The sequence below is a fragment of the Lissotriton vulgaris genome, chromosome 3_1 (genome assembly GCF_964263255.1).
Source record: "Lissotriton vulgaris chromosome 3_1, aLisVul1.2, whole genome shotgun sequence".
NCBI classification, from domain to species: Eukaryota; Metazoa; Chordata; class Amphibia; order Caudata; family Salamandridae; genus Lissotriton; species Lissotriton vulgaris.
Genome location: NC_141689.1, coordinates 1316369924 through 1316391099, shown reverse-complemented (window position 1 = coordinate 1316391099; position 21176 = coordinate 1316369924).

Below are 21176 nucleotides of genomic sequence, written 5' to 3'. Positions count from 1 at the left end.
ATTCCCGGCCGGTGGGAAGCACGATTATTTTAATATTTGTATTTGTATTTTAGTGACGACGCAGTGGGTCCATGGGGCTTAGTGGGGCTATGCCCCTACGCCCCAATGGACGCACAGCGCCTGTTTGCAATGCAATAGGACTCACATTTACGCGAGACCTATTGCATTGGAAACGGGAGTGCGGGCGTGCGAGATGGCACGAACGGGAGTACGGTGGGGGGCAGAAGTCACAGACTGCGGGAGGGGGGTCACGAGAAGAAAATAGTGTTTGAAGTAAAGGGGCCAGTAACCATGGAAGGATACTAATGACGACATGGCCGTGAGGGACTAACAGGCCTACTACCAATTGGAAGGCAGCATTTAGGACCACAACCAATTAAAAAGATGAGCGGGGCGTGGGCAGAGCTTCCACTAAGCTTCCACGCCATACTGAATACTACATGCCTCGCAAAGCGAGCAGCGCATGAGCTTTGCCGCTATAGGCTCGACCCAAAAAATGTCTAGTAATTGAGTTACTAGGCAATTTGTTTTCTCCATTGGAACACATCACTGGTATTACTTGAAGATGCAACTGAATTACTGGGAGCTACTCTGATAATATTGTGCACAACTCAGTAATTGTCAAAGATTTCCCTGTCAAGTCATGGCTGACTTGAAAAGTGTTCACCATTACCAACAGAAAAGTCTGCCATTTAACCCTCAAATTATTAGTCAGACTTGTAAATATCTCAGGAAGAGTTACCAATGATTATATTACAGGTCTAGCCATTTCCACTGACATTACCTGCTCAGTTCACACTCATAGTCTTGCTGTCTAGCTAAAGGGCTGGTCCTAGCTACCTAGGGCAGGTTATCTTGGCTGGAATGCCTCCATTGGGCGTGTAGCTGTCTGAGTAGAAGTCATGGACTAGGTTTCTACTTGGTGATTGGAAACACTGAGCCTATGTGTTTTGAGGGTTGAAGTCTCTAGGCCTAGTTTGGATTTGAGGTCTGGAAAACTGGGAGTTTGGGACAGATGACTGGGGCTGTGTATCCTGGCTGGGAATCTGGGCCTAGACATAGAAGTTTAGCCTATTGCCCTGCAATGGGAGTCGGATCCTGAATGACTAAGCACCAGCATCCTGGAAAAAATGCCCTCATACCTACGTACCATCCCTGATCATAGCTGCTTTCGCAAGAAGTTGAAGTCTTGGCTGTTCGATAACTAAGCTAGCATTTTTATCCGAGCCGTCTGCAAGTGCCATGAGACTTTATGAGTGATGTGTGGGCTATACAAATGTCCCTGACTTGACTTGACTACATGGTAGGGTTTAGTATGTTTCACATGAATAAGAGTAGGGACCCCCTCCCAAATGTACTTTGAGGTCAGAGAGTTGAGGGGTGAAATAACCAGAAACAAGAAAGGAACTCCCTCTAGACCTATATCCACTTTATCGTTGGGGAAAGCCTCCAATAACAAGGGCATACACAAACCACATATTCAACTTTTTAAGTTATGTATTCATTTTTATTTTTAGAGTTTTTTTTGAATAACAAAAAAAACTCTAAAAATAAAAATGAATTAATAACTTAAAAAGTTGAATATGTGGTTTGTGTATGCCCTTGTTATTGGATGCTTTCCCCAATGATAAAGTGGATATAGGTCTAGAGGGAGTTCCTTTCTTGTTTAGGGTTTAGTATGTTTGACTGGGCTTTCAGTCTGGGGATGAAAGTCTAAGAATGGGTCAGAGGAGGATCTGTCCGGCCTTACTGACTCTCTCATGACAGGCTCACTGGTCCAGGCACCAGAGTAGCCCCCCGAGACAGGAGGGAGTGGAATTTCCAGATGACCAGCCAAGTTTCAGGCTTCAGGAACCTCAGATTTAGAAGTCATCCCCACTTTGAAGAGATGCTGCACTGTACCCTGCCTGTATATCGAGGGTTTGAAATAGTTGTGACCATGATAGGTGGAGTGATTGCTACCAAAGCCACAGATTTACAGATGCTGAAGTACATCACCCAGGGCCTTATGTTTTTAATTTCTGCAAGCCATGCTTGGCGCCATGTCGAACGACACAAGCAGACCGCAGTGAAAGATGACAGATGGGAGTTGGCCCTAAATTAGAGCAGCAGTGAAGACTGTTGGCCTTCTTCCATCCTCACTCCCGCCTTTCCACACAAGGTACTTGAGTCCTGGTAGACATCTAACTCACATTCACAAAAGGAGTAGTGCAATGTTCCTTCCTTCCTTCTCTCTCTCCAAGAGGAGCCTGGATGGCTGTGATGGTGGGGCCCTAGACTGAGGTCCTAGTGGAATGGGAGATGAACTGAAGGGATGATAGGGCTGCCTCGCATATTGGAGCTATGACGCATAGGTCCTATGAGGCTACAATAGTGAGAACTGCTTAATCTCCTTTATTCCTGGGTCCCTGGACTGCCACATGGCAGTTTTTCCACTACTCCTTTCACCCACACTGTTACTGAGCTGTCCTGTTCAATTTGGTATTACCACTAGATTGGGGTCCCCGCTGGCCAGTCTCACCCTCGCTCTCCTTCAAATGTATGCCCCCCCAACAGAGCAAGATTGACAAATTTACCAAATCAACAGCGGGGCAGCAGCTCCCAGCTGACACGACTGGCCCTAATGAGAAAATTAAAGACACAGATCACTCTGGAGCAAATATTTCAGACTCTATGCGATACTCATGCAACTTTTAAGGCACGGGTTGATGGAGTGCAACAAGATCTTAAAAAGATAGCAGAGTGGGTCATAGAGGCAGAAACCAGAATTTCCACAACAGAAGATTAAGTATGGACATTGTACATAGACGTTACATTCCTGATAGAAGTGATGGGCTGGCTTGAATAAAGAGTTTAGGATGCGACGGTCAGGTTACAAAGCAAAAACCTCTAATTTGTGTGTATGTATAGCTTAAGGCAAAGAGGGGTTGGACACTGGACACCTTTTGACTACCTTTTGACTTTTGACTCCTCCTTCCATTCCCCTTAAGACCTTAGTCTTGGCTATGCAACGCGCTAATAACTTTTTTATTATGTATTCTCATGCCTTTTCCTATGCCTATACTTGTAATTGTAACTGATGTAACTTATGTAACCTGCAACACACTGATCCTCATGTAAAGCTCTCTGATACCTCCGGGTCTAGCCAGCGCTATATAAAACTCTTCAAATAAAAAAATAAAATTGTCTGTCTGCTTTGTCCATCAGAGCGAGGCCTATCATTGCATGCTCCCTGATTTGTGGGGACCGAGACATAATACTTCAACAGTCCTGCTTAACATCTATCTCATCGTCAGCTCCACATAGATCTGCATATACCCAAACTCCATAGCACAAGTGCAGCAATTGAGAAAATCCTTCAAGGCCATCAAACAACAGTTGAAGTCAACACACATACATGCTCCTTTGCCCAGAGAAACTAAAGGTTATTCATGATGAGATGATGCACTTCTTCAAAAAGCTGCAGGAGTTCGGGAATTGGCTGAGTTATAGAAGTCTGGGTGTGGCCCACCCGCCAGAACGATGCAATGATTCCTGTCTATCCCATTACGGAAATAACTGAGTAGGGACGATGTCAAATGCCCCGATCCGAGACTGCAGGGTGTGCAAGCTAGTTGAGTTACTGACAATCACTGATGAAGACAAAAGCAGCAGTGAGAGATCCTCGGCTCTCAAACTTCTACCCAGAAAATACAGCAGGAGAACCCAATCCTGATAGACTTCTGCCATTCTATACTGTGTTTGCAAGCTTTACTTGTTGTATAGGGTTTCTTTCCACAATTAGCATGAAGCAGGGGAGCCCTCACACACTGCTAAACATATGCTAGATCTGCAAAACCTATGCTTTGAAACCCATTGATTAAAGCACTTCCTATTGCAACAATCCTGTGCTACATGGTTCAGAAGTTGGAAGGGGCAACAGATGCTTCAGTTTAGAATGTGTAGGGTTGGGGGAGTTGGGTTTACAGTTCACAGTTGTAGTTGTTCTTTTTCATTCTTCTTGTATTTTACTTAGTACATCAGGACACCATTAACTTAATCTCCTGAAATGTAAACAGTCTTAATGATAAGATCAAGAGGGTGGCTGTCTTTCAATACTTGTCACAGGTGGTCCTCTTAAAAGAGGCTCAGCTATACATACCTGACCTCAGAAGCTACAACAGAAGTTACCACTCTGGGTATACTAAGAAACTCCTTCGGCTCAGTGATTCTTATCCATAAACATTTTGCAATATATCACAAAGTTTCACAATGATGATATGGATAGTTTCACCATGGTCAAAAGCACATCAGGAAAGGTAGGGAGTAGACATTTCTCTTTGTGTACAAATTACCCACCCTTGTAGTCAGCACATTAGAGGCAAGGACAACACTGCTGCTCCAATCCTCACTGGGAATCACCATTGTGGGAGAAGATTTTAACTCGATCATGGACCCCAATGTGCTTTAAGGGTACGTTGGCCTGCATACAGTCAACACCCTAAACACATGGTCCAAATCATTAGCCTTGTCACACACCTGAGGGTTATTCATCCAAATAGCATGGGATTTATTCACCATTCACTTCCACGCCATTCCTCCTCCAGGATAGACGGCTTCTTCCTCCCTGTAATGGATATAGGATATCTGGCTGAAGCCCACATCCTCCCGCATGCCTCCACAGACCACACCCAAATACAGATCTGCATTAGAAAGCCTGGGGGTGCGACATGGACGGTTATAGAGACTGAATGCCTGATGTTTCCAAGATGCTGATGTCAAGGAGCATCTGTGGCAACAGATAGTGAACTATTTTAAATGAAGTACATTTGCATCCACATTCTGGGACGTATGTTAAAGAGAACAGTGGTCCCATACATGTGAAATTAGTACAATACCACAATTTTAACAATCAAAATTGGTGAGGGAGGAGCTACGCTATGACCTAAGATGGCCGCGTAGACTCTCCGCTCCGCCAAATCCGTCCACTGGCCCTAAAATCCTGAACTAGATCATGCTCCCCGTGCCCGGGACGTTGCAGTGGAGAGCGCGTGGAGCTGGTGGGGCCAACTCCAGGAGACAGGAGACAGTGAATGAGGACGCTGTGCCTGATTTGAGTCTGGCCCTGCTGGAGGCGGAGACCGGGGACTAAAGTGCTTGCTGCGCCCAGGTCGGAGTTGAACAACACCGGCGGCCCACGCCGGAAGTTGCCGGTTGGGTTCGCCGGGAGCGCCGCTTGCGGGTGCGGGGCAGATTGGAGGACAACGCACATGTGGGACTGTTTTTGCGCCCCCCCCTCCCCTCCGGTGGCGGATCGAGGGTGGCCCGGTGTGTTTAAGGAGTACTGGGCGCTGTGACCTTGGAGCGCCGGTTCACTCCGGAGGTTGACGGTGGGGTCCGCTGAAAACGCTGCGAGCAGGCTCAGGGGCAGAGAAGAAGGACAGTACATATGTGGGACCGTTTTGACGCTCCCCCCCCCCCTTCCGGCCGTGGATTGAAAGTAGCCTGTAGAGTTGGAGGGGCCCTGGGCGCTTTAGATTTGGAGCGCAGGTACACCGGAGCTTGGGTGTATTGGGAGGTGAGTGGGGGCTGGGGCTTAGTGGGGGGCCCCCCTCCCCTTTGTGAATTTCGCGTTGCCCCGCTGAGTGTTGCCCAGCTTCGGACACCAAGGGAGGCTCGCACATCGGACTCGTGGTACAGCGGGGGCAAAAGTGAGCTGGGCTTGGTGGTGGTTGTCCCCCCCCAGACTTTTAAGTGACGAAGATTGTGTTGCTGGACAGGTAGGGCTGCCATTTTGATGAGTGGGATGCTGGGGAAGTAGGTGTGGGCCCAGCGTCTGCGGACAAGTGTGGACTCCCTGGTATTGGCTGGAACGAGAAGACGACCCGCCCGGAGGCTATGAGATCGCGTTGGCCTTGCCGGGAGCAGGACCCAGGTAGGAGAGGCTGGAGAAGTTGGGGGTCGGGGGCACAGGATTGTTGGACTGCCTGGGCGATAGAGGAGGTGTTGAGGGCCCCCCCGATAGGATCTTTGCACTAGAATTGAAGAGAGGCCCACAGTTTTTAAAAAAGTAGCTGCGTCGGGTGGGAGATGCCGGAGCAGGATACCATACCTGGAACCACTGAGCGGGCACGATGGCGTCCAAGCAAGATGATGAGAAGCAATCATCCAGGGGACAGAGAGCCTTGAAGCCAGTGCAGTCCAACAAATTGGACAGGTATACTCAGCCTAAGGGCTCGCCGCCTGGAGTGGGTTCACCGGCCGTGGCTACTGGGGCACTCACAGACCGAGGGAGTGAAATCACACTTCATGATGTTATGGGAGCCATAGATGGGGTTAAATCCTCTTTGGGACAGCAAATGGTGACGTTGGATGCCAAAGTGTACACTGTGTCGATTGAAGTGAACCTCATACGAGCTGACCTAACAAAAGTGAATGAAAAGGTTAAGTCTCTAGACATTAAAACCTCCAGCCTGGTGGATGACGTGACCCAGCTCCAACAAGATGTGAGGGTGCTTAAATCTTCTCAGGAATTGCCAGAACACAAACTTGAAGAATATGAAAGTAGGGCCCGGCGCAATAACATCCGCATTCTGGGGGTACCTGAGAGGTCAGAGGGGCCTCTTCCTGACTTATTCGTGGAGAATATTATCCTCAAACATCTTCAGCCCAAGGGCCTCAGTAATTTTTTTACCATTGAACGGGTGCACAGGGTGCCCGGTGGAAAGCCGCGGCCTGGGGCCCCACCTCGCCCTATGATTACCAGAATACTGAACTTTAGGGACAGGGATCTTATCCTGCAAACGGCAAGAGTCGGAGGCCCCGTTCAGTTTAAAAACACCGCCCTTTTCTTTTCCCCAGATTTCATGCAGACAGTACAGAAACAGCGTCGTAATTTTCTACCAGTTAAAAAGAACTTGAGGGATAGAGGGTTGAAATATGCTATGATGTTTCCTGCACGGTTGAGAGTGGAGGTACGTGGGAAGGTCTGGTTCCTTTGACAATCCGGATATTGTAGCTGATTGGCTCGACCCTCTCCCTCAGGGTGACACTGACTCACCGGGTCGGACGGAGGAGGAGGCGTGGTGGAACAGGAATGAAAGGGCACCTGATCCTTTCGAAGTAACTTTCATATTGTGGCGTACTGGGGTCCATGTGGATTTTGTATTGCCTTAAGGCCTTCCGTAGAGTTTGGTTACGACAATGGGCACGGGGGGATTTTGTTGTGTATGGGGTTCGGGCGGGGGTGGCGAAGTGGGATCCTCTTCCAGTTTTTCTTTCTTTGAAGTGTTAGGGGTGACAGGTTTTCAGCGGGCAGTTTTGAGCCCAATGGGCAGGGCAGCGGGGTGGAAGGGAAGTGGGGGGAAATGTTGGTTTTTTATGTTATTAGGGTTGTAGAGTTCATCAGCATGGTACCTTTATTGAATACATGGCAAGAAGAGGGAGGCGGGTGGTGTTGAGTGGACGATGGAGGGTAGTGAAATAAAAGTATTGAGTTGGAACGTTAACGAGTTGGGGGATAAAATCAAGCGGAGTGATGTTTTCCAATTTCTCAAAAGGCAGGCGCCAGACATGGTTCTGCTTCAGGAAACTCATTTAGTTGGAAACTTATGCAACACATTACATAGAATGGGATACAAATTGATTGTGCATTTGGGGTTTACAACAGGCTCTAGAGGAGTGGGAGTATTGGTCCGCAAGGCATTCCCTTTGGCAGTTACCTTCATTTGGGAGGATGGTAGAGGCAGGTATCGCGGGGTCACAGGCAGATGGGAGGGCTATCACATCACTTTCTTTTCCATCTATGTCCCACCAGGGCTTCAGGATACAACCTTTGCAGAGCTGGGGTCGGTTCTCCTTTCGCTCCCTGAGGGCCTTTTAATATTGGGAGTCGACTTTAATGCGGTCGTCTCTGGTACGATGGACAGACATCCCCCTCCAGAGATTGGGTGTACGATGCGGTGGTTGCCCGACTTCATGGAAGCAATGGGTTTGGTTGATTGCTGGAGGCTGCTGCATTCTGATAGGAGGCAGTATACCTTTCATTCTGTGGTCCACAGCAGTCTTTCGCAGTTGGACTACTGTCTGGTTCCGGCGGCTCAAGCTTCATATGTGGTGAGGGTCCGGCATCTGGATAGAGGGATTTCTGACCATTCTCCATTATGGATTCATATTGAGGTGAATCGTAACATGGCGGGGCGAGTGGCCCCTATAAACCTGTGGTATCTGCGCAACCCTAAGATTCGGAAGGACCTCCTTGCCAAAATAGAAGAATATTTTGTCACAAATGTGGGATCGGTCTCTTCCTCGCTGTCCCTATTGGAGGCCTTTAAAACTGTTGTCAGGGGTCAGGCTTTGTCATTAATGCTGGAGTGAAGAGGGAGAAACGGAGGGAGGTGGTGGAGTTGGAAACTGAAATCGAAGGGTTGGAAAGGGACTTGGAACTAGAGGTGACGCAATGTAAACTTCACCATTTGCGGTTGAAACAGCACGACTACAAAGCACTGGTAACAGACAGAGCAAAACAGCTTGGCAAAGAGCAGCAGGGTAGGCTTATGTCTTGGGAGACAAAGCGGGAAAGCTCATCGCATGGTTGGACAGGAAGGACAGGGCTAGCTGACTGGTCCCTGAGCTTCTCACGGAGGAGAGGGAGAAGCTTACAGATCCACAGAGTATTGTAGATGAGTTTGCTAAATACTTCCAGACAGTGTATACTTCGATCTCTCCTTTACCGGAGTCTGATTACCGTCTGCTACTTCGAGATATACAACTCCTGCATCTTTCCGCAGAAGACACACGTTTTATGGATAGTGAATTAACGGCTGATGAGATTGCCCTAGCTATCCGTCCTTTGAACTCTGGCAAAGCTTCAGGTCTCCCTATAGAGCTTTACAAGCTTAAGCCAAATCGCCTTGCGCCCTATCTGAAGGAAATGTTTGGAGACTCCAGAGAGAGAGGGGCTTTTCCAAGAGATCAGAGGAGATGCATCAATAGTAGTGATACATAAGGAGGGTAAGGTCAAAACTAATTGTGCCTCATATAGACCTATTTCTTTACTCAATCCAGAGCCCAAGATTGTGGCCAAAGTATTGGCTAACAGGCTGATTAAGGTCATTACTGACTTGGTGCATGCCGACCAGACAGGCTTTATGCCCCACAGAAATACGGCCTTGAATTTGTGTAGATTACATGGAGTTTTGGCCAGGGCCCAGACTCTGCGAGAGCCGGCTATAATTGCGTTGTTGGACGCAACAGTGGCATTCGATACGATTGAGTGGCCATATTTGTGGGCCGTTTTGACTGAGTTAGGGTTTGGCCCTGGATTCATTGACTGGATACATTTACTGTATTTGGAGCCGCTCGCGCCAGTAGTCGTGAATAATAAAGTATCGGCTGCCTTTTTATTGGGAAGGGGTACCCGACAGGGTTGCCCGTTGTCCCCCCTTCTTTTTGCATTGGCTATAGAAACGTTGGCCACCTGGTTGTGCTGGGAGTCTTCAATCGGGGGTCTGCGGTGGTCTCCGGATTGGGAGGACCGCATCTCCCTATACGCAGATGATATTTTACTTTATTTGACCTCCCCCCCTAAATCCCTTAATGTGGTTTTTGATGTTCTGGCCTCCTTTGGGAGGAATTCTGGCCTTTCGATCAACTGGGGTAAATCCATGTTGTTTGTTTTAAAGGGTGACCCTCTTGTACCTCCCAGGAACTGTCCAATACAGATTACTTCGAAAGGCTTTACATATCTGGGGATTTTTGTGTCTCTAGACTCATCAATTAGATACTCGCGGAACCTTCTCCCCTCTTTTTGTCGGCTCAGAAGCGATATATCTAACTGGAAGAAGCTTTCTCTTTCCTTACTGTGTAGAGCGGCATTGTTTAAGATGGTGGCTCTCCTGCGCTCTATTTATGCTCTGCAGAACTCCTTAGATGTCGTGCCCTCTAGTTATTTCTGTGAAATTGAGAGTTTGCAACGTAGTCTACTGTGGGAGGGGAGACCTCGCATTGCTTCACACAAATTGACTATTTCCTGGTATGACGGAGGTATCCTTCTCCCTGATATTAAAAGGTATTACTGGGCTGCCCACCTGGTGACAATTAACCACTGCACTTATGGCCAGGTGGCCGACCTTGGCTACGCCTTGGATAAATTGCTTCTTCCAGGTAATAACTATAACAGGGCCCTATACTCTCGTACCAACAAAGTGCCATTGACAGGTCCTACCAAACACTCCGTGAATGTCTGGCATGCAGCTACGGCCTCCCTGGGATGGAGAAATAAGTTAACTATGGCTACTCCGCTCTGGGACTCTGAAATGCTTGGCAAGCTGTGGAAAACGAAAGGCTTTGATAGGTGGGAACTCATAGGTATCTCTACGGTCAAGGACATTTGGGGGAAGGGGAAGATTAAATCATTCCAAGAATTACAGAATGAATATAAACTTGCTCCGTCGGAATACTTTCGGTATGGACAGGTATGGCATGCCCTTCTGTCATTGTTGCCTGGTGAGGCAGAATCCTCAGAAGCTTCCCCTTTGGAAGATAGAATATTAGACGGCCATCTTCTGGATAAAACAATCTCTCTAATATATAAAAAGTTGATTAATAACAGGACTGACTCCCTAGGTGCTTAGAAATAAGTGGATACAAGACAGAATAGAAGTAGATGAGGAAGATTGGCAGATAGCGGTTTCCTCCCCTAGAGAGGTTGCAATTTCAGCGCACCTCCGACTGGTACGATTTTACATAGGATCTACCTTACAGGTCCCAAGTTAGTACATATGGGACTTTCACATATGGGACATTGTGAAAGAGATAGTGGTTCAATGGGTACCTTCATGCATATTATTTGGGAATCTAAACATGTCACCACATACTGGCGCGACATATATAACATTATATGCAGAGTACTTGGCATTTCCCTCTCTCCGGAGGCAAGAAGATGTTTGCTTAATATATGGGAGCCTACAGACCTAAACAATTCACAGACGCAGTGCGTCACGCTGGGATATATGATTTCCAAACAAAATATTGCCCAGTTGTGGGGCGCAGTACAGCCCCCCACCCTGGAAGAGCGGGAAAATAACATAGACTGGTGTATGTTTAGGGAGAAGACTACATATCTGGCGAGGGGATGCCCTCGGAAATGGTCATTGATTTGGGGGCCCTGGAACAGTTTTAGAGAAGAAATTTGTACGCCACCTGTAAGTGATATCCCTGATGAAAACCCCTCCCCGTGAAAGTCTAACATATTTTTGGATTTGGTTTGTTCTGCTATCTTCTGATGTGTACTCGACTGCCATGTCCTGCCCTCTGCAATGTAACTTATGGCTGATGTTTGTTTCAATAAAAAGAAATAAAAAAAAAATAATCAAAATTGGGATTACGAATGTATCAATGGAAAAATAAAGGTTTATTAACAATTGCGTTCAACGCAAAGATAATATACTAAAAAAGTGAGCGAGCAAGACGTGACAGAGTAATGGAAATCCGCCGATTTCCTTACCACAGGCAAGTGACTTAAAAAGTGACTTTTTAATTTGTGAAAATGTAAGTAAGCAAAAAGTCACAATCAGAGTTACATCTCATACTCCACAATTAGATACAAATCACAGTATAGAGTTGAGGATGTATGTGTTCAAGACGTTTTTATCCCAATTAGGGTATAGGGATCTTATCACGATTAATTGATAAAACAAGGGCTTGGGAAGTTGCCTGAATAAGTACAAGGGAAAAAAGGGGGTTTAGGCAAAGGGTGTGGAGAAAAAGGAAGGAGGAAATTAGTTGGTAAAGTATAGCAAAGAGGCAAGGTCATATGTAGTTAAAGGAGTCAGATAACAATGAGGTAACAAGGGTTAGGGGTACCAAAATGGAGAACAATACTAAGGATTATAAGCCAAAAATAAGAAAAAAAGGCATCACATTGTAATATATTATGCGAAGGGCATAGCAGAAGTCAGAAAAAGGGTCCATGCTAATTAGTAAAAGGAAGGGGCCTAGTTAACCATTACAAATGTATCTGCGCAAACTGTGGAGAAACACTCGAACACTCTTCAGCAAGCAAGCAACTGAAACTGCATTTACCACAATGCCAGGGCGAACCTTGCTGGGAGGTGAAGCAGTGTGCTCCCACCCCTGTTCCTGACAAATGTAGATTGGTACAGGTAATGTAAAGTCGCGGGTTGGGTGCTGTTAAATGGCAACTGTGTTATTTAATTGAAGAAGGTAATATACACAGAATGCTTGCTGAAGCCTTGAGGATAACAAAAAAGGGCCTGTAAAGACAAAGTATAAGGACAGCTGGGGTCAAGTGAGGGGTGGAGTGGGAGTGAGCTAGGTGTGAACGTGCAGGTAGAGAAAGCAGGTCAAAACAGTAATAAGTTATTCTGAAATCAGCTTGCAAACCGGCGATTACGGGTGATTAAGGGAGATGAGGTTAGGTATACCAGTGCAGTGAAACAAGCAAGGAAATTGCAATAGAAGAAGAACAAGCATTTGCAATGCAATAGATCTCGCATTTGAGAGAGTTTAAGTTATTGGCTTTGTAAATGACAATGCCTTTTATTTATGTTTTAAAAACCAATACATAAATAAAAGGCACTGTCATTTAAAATGCCAATAGCTCAAACTCTCACAACTGCGAGACCTATTGCATTGCAAATGCTTGTTTAGCAGGGAGGTGTGTCTGAAGGGAGTTGATTGTGCAGGGATGTTTGCCAAACTATAGGTTTGATTACACGTGGAGTTTGTGTTCAAGTGTTCACGTGGAAATCTATTGGCAAGAACTTGAGCCTGTATAGAGTTATATGAGCAGTGAACTGTGTCTTCATGGGGATGCAGCCGCATGGAGCTGTGCCCACAAACAATTGTGCCTGCAGGACACTGAATGCGCAGAGCAAGCACTTTGTTTAGTCGCCAAAGAACACTTCGTATAATCACAGATAGCTGTGTTGTGTCATCGAATAATAGTTTCCAAAGATATATGCACCAACTTGCCTAAAAAGTAGAGGCCCACAACGCTTAAATTCTGCACACAAAAAATGCCTCTCCATTAGGGCTTAGATTGTACAAGGGTTAATAAATGTAAAGAGCTGCGCCAGCATCTGAACTGTCTATCATAACTCATACTTGTCTGAGATCACATATTTTTCTTAACTCTAAGTACAGTGATTTAATATGCATGATAAATAATGGGCACAAAAGATGAAGGCTGCATGTTTGATTGAGACAGGTCAAAAAACACGAGAGCCCACTCAGTTGTGGCCAGCTGCTAAAAGAGAAAGTGCATTCAAAACAACCCTGTATGCACCCCACACGTGCAGGAGCTCTCTTCATACCTACCCGGTTACGTTCTGCTCACAAGGTGGTACTTCGGGGACCCGGAGCCTCTGCTCCTCCGCAGTCGGTTCTGGGGTCAGAGATATCTGCAGGCTGTTCGCCACATCCAGGACAGACTCAACAGTGTGCGCTTTTTTATTACCCAAGAGTGACAAGTGCGGCTCCATTTCTTCAAGCTGCACGAGAAGGGTTTGCTTGTTCCAGAGGTGACAAAGCCGAGGAATGCAGCAGCACGCCCAGCCTTCGACTACTCATATTTTTAAGAAAACGAACTTTAAGGTTTTCAAAGGTCACTTCCTTCCAAAAAGAAGGCTTAATCACTCTCGTGTGATAGCATTTCTCTGTCCAACCCATTCCTGGTCACGCCTTTTCCTCGGGCACAGGCACAGCACATAAACAATGCCACTTCAGAAAGGAACACTAGTCTAGCAAGCAAAATAAATTGACGGAACTAGTTAAGTGAATTTGGGGGCGACTCGACTCACGAAGGCTGATTGCAGAAATAGTCCTGCACATGCGGTGGAAACGGGAAATACAGTAAGAGAGCAACAAGTCCTGTGGATTCGTGTCAGACTCAGCAGTACCTCCCCGTGGCGCCCAAAAGCGGAGACTGACCTGCCGAAGGCATAATGGCTAGCGCCATTCAACACAACCGACACAGCAGACTTGGGAAACCAGAATGGCAACGCGGCGCCAGAGCCCATATGTGCACTTAACGCAATCATCGTAAAGACAAACACGTGACTTCCCGAAGGCCTCACTTAACATGCGCTGCACTGACTGAAATGTTCCAGAGACCGCGAAAAGCCATGCCGGCAGCCCTATGTTACTAACCAAACATGTGACAAAAGGGTGGGGTCACAGCTGAGACTGCTCTTTTACCCAGTACAGTGCCAGTCAAGTCACTGTGTCACATGAACCGTCTGCTCAAGGGCATGGCAACTGTGGTTGTTCGGCAAAAGAATAAAATAGGGTTATTTTCGCCATTAATAAAAATCATGCTTGAATAATGTAGCACACATTTCTGAAACTAGTTTACATTTTATTACCACATCCTGCAAAACAACAATCTTCAAAACCGATTATGCTGCATAAAAAACACCAGCTTCTGGGTCAAGGCGCCATTTTTAAAAGAGTTGTTCTGTTCTATAAGTAAACGAGAAACAGCCCTCCCTTATGAACATTACAAGTGAACAAATTACAAAAGCAAATGCTACATTACATGAGGCAAAAGTGATCATCGTGAGACAACAAAATACAAGAGGAGCGAACGGTGCATTACAGGAGGAGACGAGAGAACAATCACCGCCGCAGCCCGGAGGAAAACACCGGAAGCAGATGTCCGGCCCGCCGCCTGGTTGTGGGCGGGGCCGGAAAGAGGTGTGTCCACTCCTACTGCCTCGCGGAAGCTTTGCCTCAGCCTGTTGTGACCGGAGATGCCGTGCCAGCCATGGCGGGGGGGGGGGCGTGCAGAAGATGTAGCCCCCGCTGGAGAAGGAGAGACCGGCCCGCCGCCGAGCACCAGCCGACCCGGTGAGTGCTTGCGAGGCAGGAGATGGGAGCCGACCCGGTGAGTGCTTGCGAGGCAGGAGATGGGCACAGCGCCGTGAAGGGAGGGGGAGGGGGGGAGCGTGTGTGTATGCAGTGTGTGTATGCAGTGTGTGTGTGCAGTGTGTGTGTGTCTGCGCGCGTGTGTGTATGCGGGGGTGGGTTCTCTGTATGTATGGGTGCGTGCATGGGCGCTTGTGTGTCTCTGTGTATGCGCATGCGTGTGTGTGGTGCCGTGCGCGCCCTCGCGGAGGAATCTGAGACGGCGACGCTCGTGCGTGAGCTCCGTCTCAGATTCCTTCTAAAACGCCAGCAAAAGATGTCTCGCAGACAGCAGGCTTACGCCTGCTTTTTACGTCTGCGAGACCTAAAAAGGATGAACAAAGACTTACTGGAAGGTAAGTCAAATTCAGCCTCTGGAAAATCCAGAAGGTTTGGAGGCAACAGGGGGTGAGCAGCCTGGGGAAAAAAGGAAGAAGAAATTGTAGAACCAAAGGGGGATCGGATACCCTTGAGGAGGAGCAATTAAAATGCCAAGGTCTTACCGGAGAGGATTCGAAAAATGGGGAGCTTGGTCCGACGGCAAGTTGGAGGCAAAGGAAAATGGGTATGGTCCCGTCCGGGAACCATAGGGCACAAGGCCAGGAGGGCAATTTGATATCCAAGCCTAAAAGGGAAGGGGTTAAGAGTGTTAATAGGCAAGGGTGCCGGTCAAGACCAAAAGGGCCGGAAAATGTATTATATGCGCTTACCTAAATAGGCAGTATTTCAGGGATGAGGGGCAGCCAGCCGAGTAAACCATGTGCTTAGCCCGCAATGAAGGAACCGAGTGCTCTGTGTGCTCTACCAGTAACTGATCGATTGAAGAGCGGAGGTTTCTACGAGCTCTAAATGGGAGCGGCGCCCGGAAATGACGCAGCCGATGGCGCGACCGGGTCTAAAGGGAGAGAATGAAGGGCATGGATCTTGGAGAGGAGTGAAGTGTAATGAAAAAGGGCATGGCGTTAAGGTTGTGTAGTAGACCCCAGGGTGCGAAAGGGAGAATCATTGAATAAAATTAAAATAGATGTAACAAGAGTAACAAGGCTAATGAATGAATTGACGTGATGAGGGGCTACAAAATTGCAGAATGCAAAGTGGATTAACAAAAATAAATATAGATATGAATAAAAATAAATATGAATATAAATAGGATGACGAGAGTCAGCGAAATATAGGGTTAGAAAAGAGTCAGAATAGGAGAAGTGAAAGTAAAAGGAAGAGAGAGAATACAGCAAGGCAAGGATACATAACAATAAATAGACAACTGTCTATAGCAAGAGGGCACCTAGGTTTTAGGGGGTTAAATTGAAACAAGAGGGGTGATCTTCAGGCGTACAGTTATGCAATTGTACAGTAGGTAAAACATTGGCTCAATTTTTTTAATACCCAGGTTACGAGGAAAATGAAATCATGAAGAAGCGCGTCACTGTAGCAGAGATCCATGATTGGATAGTTCAAGTAGTATGATTATAATTAATTGGACCAGCCCTCCAAGCGATTAAGTCCAGAGTGGAGACTTTCCTTTCGTATTATCCATTTCAGTTCTTCTTTGTTGAAGATACTTGCAATGTTTGTACATCTGGGGGGTTGATGAATCACTGTGACCACTTGCCACCTTATGTCATCTTCAGTGTGGTTGAGGGTGGTAAAGTGTTCAACAAGTTGTGCATTCAGTGTTCTGCATCGCACCCAGCTTCTGTGCTGACAAATCTGGATCCTGATCTTTTATGTTGTTTGACAAACATAAATTAAGTTACAAGGGCAAACAATAGCATATATAACATTGACAGTGTTGCAATTAGAAAAATTAGTCACAGTGACATCAATGTTTGCATGCACAGAGACTGAGTGCCTGATGTTTCCAAGATGCTGACATCAAGGAGCATCTGTGGCAACAGATAGTGAACTATTTTAAATGAAGAACTGGTATGGTTGCATTTGCATCCACATTCTGGGAGGCACTTAAAACAGTCTTAAGGGGATGGGTCATCTCTTACCAGACGGTTTCCAAGAAGCAGAAAGACAAGGAACTCTGTGCCTTAAAGGTGAACATTTGTGAGCTGGGGAGAGAGCAGGTTGACCACCTAGATGCACTAAAACTCTGCCATCTTGAACTGGTGAGACTCTCACTTATACAGAAATATTTAGACTCCACCGTTCAAGCACAGGTAGTAACACAATCTGAAATATATAACTTTGGGGTCAAAGCTAAAGAGTTTTTATACTGGATTGGCAATAGAGAACTAGAGCTCAGATTGGTGCCTAATCTTACCACACCCACAAGTGAAGTTCACACAGACCCCAAGCAAATTTCACAAGATATTGGAAGGTACTGTAGTTCTTTATTTATGGAGAAACTCCACTTCCGGTTTAGTATGAAAATACGAATTATGAAGATTAAGTGGTGTCTAGAATCTCCAATTCAGAATCCAAGAGGCAAGATGACCTCTAAGTAACACGCCCCCAGAAAAAACTGCTAGCCCTAATGACTTTCAGCTTAAGGTCTTCAAAAAGTATGCATCCCACCTAACTTCCTCACTCTTTGGTATGTATAAAAAGGCTTATCAACTGAAATCATGCCATATAACTTGAGAGGTGCAATAATATTTGTTGCCCTAAGGCCACGTCAGGAGGCTTTAGTCCACCTCGGCAATGTAGTTCAGACGAGCCTGGTCTCGCGGTGTTGGAGTCTATTTACACAGTTCAGATAGCGGTGCATCTGGAGCGGTGGTGGAATCCACTTTGGAGGTCTTCTTGCAGGTGCTCAGGTTCCGGTGGACGGCAAACCTGCAAATACTGAGGATGGCCTTGATGGATGAGGGCATTCCTTGGAGGCGGAGATGCTTCCCAGTTCCTGCTGGGAGAGCAACTTCAGGCTTGCATCTGCTGCTTGGACTCCCCTCTTAAAGGAGTTCCCTGGAGGGCCTTCCTGCCAGGCTGCAATCCGTCTGTGTGGACTGTCGGGCCTCTCGTATTACGTGCAAAGGCATCGCTGAGAAAATCATCACACAAAGGGTACCTAGAGGTCAAAGCAAATCTGTCATTCAACTGTGGATAACAACCCCAACACCATACAGATAACACAGTGGGAACAGACAGTGCGGACTAGGTGTGATAGTGATTGAGTTAAGACTCAAGGGCATAGGGAAAAATTCCCATTAGAAGCCACACTGTACCGCCCTCTTTCACATCATTTGGGTACTCCTTGCCCAGGAGGCATAACAAAAACAAACCGGCCGGTCAGAGGTTACCATGACCGTTTGTGAATGTAAAAGAAATGTGTCAGTGAAGGGAGGTTTATGTGGAAATTGTCAATGTTGATGTGGCTACTGAAAAAGCAGTGTAAAGTGAATGAAAAGTGAGAAGTGAAAGACTTATAATTGGATAGGCTGGGTAGATGTTAGTGATTTATTTTTATCTACCGGTCTTCCAAATCTAAAAAACAAGTGCAAACACAAATTTAACATAATATCCGTGATCAGTAGGGGTCAACATGTTTCAGAATATCTATGAAATAGTTTCATGCCTTCATCAGGACCCGTTGTTAAATAACTACTGCTTTTTGTGAGAAATAAAAGATATCACCTGCAATGTCCAGGTTGTATATTCAACCACATACTGTTACCGCACCATATTGGAGACGCGACATCCACAGGAACGACATGTAGAACAGACAACATTATGTCACATTCAAAAAGGTGTTCCATATTAATGTAGTACATCCTTACTTTTCACAATGTGTCCAAATCATATGATCTTGGGTTTATATTCATATAAAACAACTCACCCATTAGTTGTGGTTGTTGCGCTTCACCCCACCTGGCTGCAGCTCAGGTTTAGAGGAGCACCGCTCTAAATCAAAAAGTTAAAATATAAAGATGACAATCATGGCTTCCTGTTTTTATCAATAGTTTTGCGCCGGGAATTTTTGTTGTTGTATACAGTTTCCATGCGCACCTTTATAAACCGAATCAGTGTTCTTAAAAATAGGGTTTATAATTATCATGCTTTTGTATTTGTGTTCTCTGAGGACAGTGTTTTAAAGAAGTTGGTCATAAATACTACTGCCCAGCATTGAATGGGAACCATAGCAGTCTGATAATCGGTCATCCCATAAAAATTGCAAAAATATGGCGCGCGGTCATCCCACAAAAATATGGCGCGCCCTCGCCGCTCGGCGCCCCCCCCAGACAGTTTGATGACTGCCGGGAGACACCGACAGAGAGGTGAGTGACGCCGTACAAGAGAGTCTGGCCAATTCTACCGGAAACTAACACGCCGACATAAGCACGTCGTATACGGGTGCTTACATGAACCTTTGGCGAATAATTGCAAACTCGGAGATGCTTGTAAGCATGCGTTAATATCTCAGCACGTATATCATCACAATGAAGTGGTAAATTAGAAATTAGAACTGTAAGTGCATGATTCGGCGCTATTTGGGGATCTACAACCCACGCTGCTACATGAATGTAGAACCATGCTCGATCTCATTAATATATGGTTTCAAATGCACTGCATTCTTTCTGCAATTTTTATGGGTTGACCAATTATCAGGCTGCCACAAGCACGTATATCATCACAAATAAGTGGTAAATTAGGGATTAGAGCTGTAAGTGCGTGATTCGGCGCCACTTGGGGATCTACAACCAACGCTGCTATATGAATGTATAACCAAGTTCGATCTCATTAATATATGGTTTCAAATGTACTGCATTCTTTATGCAATTTTTATGGGTTGACCGATTATCAGGCTGCTATGGTTCCCATTCAATGCTGGACAGTAGTATTTATGACCAACTTCTTTAAAACACTGTCCTCAGAGAACACAAATACAAAAGTGTGATAATTATAAACCCTATTTTTAAGAACACTGATTCGGTTTATAAAGGTGCGCATGGAAACTGTATACAACAACAAAAATTCCCGGCGCAAAACTATTGATAAAAACAGAAAGCCATGATTGTCATCTTTATATTTTAACTTTTTGATTTAGAACGGTGCTCCTCTAAACCTGAGCTGCAGCCAGGTGGGGTGAAGCGCAACAACCACAACTAATGGGTGAGTTGTTTTATATGAATATAAACCCAAGATCATGTGATTTGGACACATTGTGAAAAGTAAGAATGTACTACATTAATATGGAACACCCTTTTGAATGTGACATAATGTTGTCTTTTGTTGTTTGTTCTACATGTCGTTCCTGTGGATGTCGCGTCTCCAATATGGTGCGGTAACAGTATGTGGTTGAATATACAACCTGGACATTGCAGGTGATATCTTTTATTTCTCACAAAAAGCAGTAGTTATTTAACAACGGGTCCTGATGAAGGCATGAAACTATTTCATATATATGCTGAAACATGTTGACCACTACTGATCACGGATATTATGTTAAATCTGTGTTTGCACTTGTTTTTTAGATTTGGAAGACAGGGAGATAAAAATAAATCACTAACATCTACCCAGCCTATCCAATTTTAAGTCTTTCATTTCTCACTTTTCATTCACGTCACACTGCTTTTTCAGTAGCCACATCAACATTGACAATTTCCACATAAACCTCCCTCCACTGATACATTTCTTTTACATTCACAAACGGTCATGGTAACATCTGACCGGCCGGTTTGTTTTTGTTATGCCTCCTGGGCAAGGAGTACCCAAATGATGTGAAAGAGGGCGGTACAGTGTGGCTTCTGATAGGAATTTTTCCCTATGCCCTTGAGTCTTAACTCAATCACTATCACACCTGGTCCGCACTGTCTGTTCCCACTGTGTTATCTGTATGGTGTTGGGGTTGTTATCCACAGTTGAATGACAGGTTTGCTTTGACCTCTAGGTACCCTTTGTGTGATGAGTTATATGGTTTGGGGCATGTACCTAGTGCGGGTCATTAAACTCGCCCTTGGACCCTCCTATTAAATTGTTTGGTTCTTGTTAACAGTACAACTGAGGCTGTGGGTCCTTTTAATAGTTTTTGGGAGATCACAATTGATCAATCCGGACATTTGGCTCTATCTCTACTTGTTGTGAAAGAGAGGACAATCATTGGCACCTGTTTACATTCTTTAAGTTTGTATTAAAAATTACATTGGAAATGGCCACCAACTGGGGTCTAGCGTTTGAAAATGCAGAAGTTCAGAACATTCTAGATGAGAATCCGAGCCTTTTAGAAAGCATTCCTGTGGCAGTTAGTATCAACGATGACGGGTGGGCTAAGGTCTTAGTTCTAAAGAAATCACACTCCAGAACAATAGTCCATGGGATAG